This window comes from Panicum hallii, chromosome 5 (genome assembly GCF_002211085.1).
Source record: "Panicum hallii strain FIL2 chromosome 5, PHallii_v3.1, whole genome shotgun sequence".
In the NCBI taxonomy this organism is placed as follows: Eukaryota; Viridiplantae; Streptophyta; class Magnoliopsida; order Poales; family Poaceae; genus Panicum; species Panicum hallii.
The window spans coordinates 37,627,112-37,631,356 of record NC_038046.1 but is presented as its reverse complement, the minus strand read 5'-3'; positions in this window follow the sequence as shown (position 1 = coordinate 37,631,356).

Genomic DNA, 4,245 nt, shown 5'->3' with positions numbered 1-4,245 from the left:
CCAACCAATAATTCCGCCACCTGAAATATATAAAGGAGGGCATAAGTACTGATCGGCAGAAGCACGTCAAGCCTAAACTAGGCAAAATACAACGTAGGGTATAATATACAACACTCTAGCGGCCCGAACCCTACCATCAAACTCTAGGTCCAGCGATCCCCTGCTGACCAATTTACTACCTCAGGGTATCTCTCAATAGGTTACAGATAAAACACCGACAGATGTCAAGGACCCCACCAGTAAGCCAATAACACCGACCCACTAGTCAGCCATTGCCACATAGTTGACCAACTAAGTAGCTATCTAAACCATGTACCGAAATCATAAAAATGACACTTACACTCGAGGCACATGATGTTTGAACTCAGAACATGCTCCATGAAAATATTAAAATACTTATTTCTCTATCATGGACGATATAATAAAATATCAAAGGTCGGTCCTGGGACATAGATCCATGATAAATGTTCCATGGTTAGATGATGAATTGCGAGAGAAAATATATACTTAGGCATCCCACTCTCCATGTAGAATGGTTTTCATAGAATTAAATATGAGAAAACTCCCTCAATAATATTAAAAATTTAACTCATCCCTTCAATACCATTAAAATTTAGCCCATCCCTTTACTACTATCACTTCTAGTCTTTCCATCCCTTCCATGCCCATCACCATTATATTTAGAGCAAAACACCGTGTAATACTATTAAACCAGATTTGTGATATGTTTTGTTCCATTTTTACCCCTCACCAACTTCATCTCAACATCGGCCACATCTCATCTTCTACCTTATCCTGTCCCGGCGCCACTCCCGCTCCCCGCTCCCACGCCGCGTCGCCGCACGGCGATCTGCATCTTGCTCAGGCTCGCATTAGGCGTCGGTGGATCTGCATCGGGCCTTCAGCCGTTCGCTCCGCCGCACATTGTGCCAGCGCTGCCACCTGGCACTCCGCCGCCGGCTAGCGCCATCAGCTTGCAACCACGCGCCTCCGTCCCTCGTTTCCTCCTCCTCTGCCACTCCCTGCCTCCCTCCGCCCCTCAGCGATGCAGCGCCGTGGCATGAGGACCAGCATCAATAGCCATTGAGTTCAGAACCGCAAGCTGACCCAACTACCCAAGCAATGAAGCAACCACCAAGCCGCAGCTGTAGCTCCACAAATCGAGCTACATCGGAATCGGCGATCCCTTCTGCCTCTGTAGCCATGGTGCGTTGCCGCGTATTGTTTTCAAAAATCCAAGTCCAATCCAGATTAAGGCATTCTTTGGAAAAGATTTTACTTATACTGAATGATTGGATCTGAAAATTATCTACTGTTGCTGTCTCCTTGTTCTTCCGGTCTCTATTCCGACGGTGAGATGGTCTGATAGAATCATTGACTCATTGATTCACTATCTCTCTGTAGTCCATAATGTGCTAAAATGTCAATCCGGAACATGCTTGAAGCTTCAATTCTTGCATCTTGGATTATGTGATTGTCTAACTACAGTGGCATAAAAGGGAACAACATGAATATTTCATCTTTTACCTAAGGGGTAGTACTGTCTTTTTCATTTTTATTTAACATCTCTGTAATAGTGCAATCACAGCAATGGTACTGAAGTTTGCTGTACCGATGGGATGAGGTTAAAATTTTGATAGCATCGAGGGGGATGGCATTGAAGGGATGATTTAAATTTCCAGTGGCATTGAGGTAACTTGCCCATTAATTATACCATCATATAAAATTTTTAGCTTACGTGGCACCATAATAAATGAGAGAGTGGAGAGAGGAACAAATTGGGTCTTATATTATATAAGATCCAATGTCAACATGTAAATACGCTAGACATTATAAGTTGTGCATTGCAAATGAGGTGGTATCTTTCTATAAAAATAAATAGAGAATAAATATGATAGATGGAGAGAAGAGTGAGTTTAATAGAAGTTCACACCAAGACACGATGCGTTGTAAGTGTAGTGGAGAAAAAAATGAGTTTAATAGGAGTTCACGCAAGACATGATGGGTTGTAAGTGTATGGTGTCCCGATGATATAGCAGAGAACGTATTAAGCGTCTATGGAAAATTAGTTTTTTTGTTGTTAGCAAATTTGATTATTAACCGCCGGTTCCCTTAAACTGAAACAAGACATCACAAGATCCAGTTTTCTTCCTCAAAAATAAATAAATAAATTACAAATCCTGAATGAAACCAACGGAGGGCATATAAGACAAATTAACGAGGCGAAGATCGATTTTTTTAATAAAAAATCTGAACTATATATACAACAGATTAAAGCATACATAGTATACACAAGCATACATACACGAGATACATTAATCCGCAGGTCTCCGGCCGGCCAGGCGAATTGAATCGACACATCGTTAAGCTAATTGGAGTCCGGGTTGGCGCCGCTTGGCACCTGATGTTTGCTCACCGCGTCCACGAACGCTGAGCCGCCGCCGCTTCTTCTCGCTCTCCTCTCCATGCTCCGCGGATGCGTCGCCACCCTCTCCACCGATGACTGCTCGTGCACTGCGGGCACAGGGAGAAGCCGCCGCCCGCCGCCCGCCGCGGTCGCGGCGGGGTCCGCGACGGCAGCGTGCTGCGCCGACGAGCGAGAACCGAGCAGCGACGGGATCTGCAGGACGAGGAGGAAGAAAAGGAGCAGTAAGGCGCGCGCGGCGGCTGAGCTGGGCATCTCTGGCCATGCATGCCACGAGCAGAAGGGGGTCAGATGATGGCCAGCAGCAGCACCCACGCCATGGATCCGGCCACCTTGCTAGAGCTAGCGCAGCGCAGCCAAGAGAGGAGAATGTACAAAGCTTGGTCAGCCAGGGCCGGGGGTGAAGTGTGAAAGCTAGCGGAGAGGTTGAAGAGGGATATTGGTCTTTGCAAGGTGTGAAAGCCGAAGCTCTCGACTTTTACTGTGGTCAGTCGCAGTCACAGGTGAGGGTGTCTCAAAAGCAGTTGACGCGCAAAACTAGTTGAGTGCAGCAGCTCTGCTTCTGCAGCTGGCCTCGTTGGTTGTTCGGGCTCGTAAATTTCTGCCTCGAGTGTTGCGTGCCTTGTCTCTGCGTGTGCATGAGAGACAATGAGACATGCATGCGTGCAAGCAAGCGGCTAGCAAGAGCATAGCAAGCCTAGCTCGCTGAGGTTGACAGAAAGGGCACACGCTTTCGCGGCTTTTCAGAGGAGTTGGCGCCACGACTACACAGAAACCCATGTACGTGGTACACACGACTGCTGGACGAGACGATGGATTTTATTTGCATCGACACAGGGGCTGGCATACCGTGTGTACGTGCCCTGTGCATGCAAGCAAAAAGATTCACGTGACTGAATGTATCTGATCCTCCATCCACATCCATGGTGGTGGACGATGATGAGCAGGTTGGTTGGCAGGATCCCAGTAGAATCGACAAGCGCTACCCGGCCGACGCTTTCGTCCACCCATTATGCATGAATAGCGTTTCACTCATGACTCATCCGTACTAGCTCCGATCCGCGCGCGGCGCCTGTACGTGCAGTTTTGCCCGAGCCCACACGGCCACTCCCGGCCAAGACAACCACAGTACGGTGCCACCGCTGGCTAATGTCTCCGACTCCGCCAGCCATCTGCTTCATCCACGACTGGCATGCGGGGCATCCGCTGCCGCCCGCGAAGGCATATCGTCGTCGTCGGCCAACGCTCGGTCCCACCGGCCAGTGACCCGCCGGTGTGGCCTCCTCGGTACAGTACTGGCCGGACACAACACCATCGCTTCCTCCGCGTGCGCAACGTTGTTTCTACAGGGAGCGGGTGGTTCACGCCGACGGCACGCGCGAGTCAGGGAGCCCCGGCATCAAGCAATGCCGATGTAGCCGGAGACCGGCCGACGTGTGCGTGCGTGCCCTTTTCGAAGGGGACCTATTGGTTGTCTGTTCGACGGGTCGCCGAGCTGCCGAGCTGGTGTCACCTCGTGCTGGGAAAGAAGCCGCACGGTGTAGTGGAGCGATTTGCGTGCTTGGCGTCACGCCACTTGTCTGCTAGTAGTGCTACCTACTACCTCTGGCAAATTTGAACCGTCGTCAGCAGTAGCACTAGAATGCTTGGAGGGAGGGGATGCTCTTTATGGGCTGAGTCTCATCATAAGAAATGTTTGTAATAAATATACAACCTCTTTGGCAGGTCTAAAAAACACCTCCAAAGCCGGCTCCGGCGGAAGTCCTGCCAAAGAAGTGGTTTTTGGAGCAGCTCCGTGCAAAAAGTTACTAGTGAAGCCC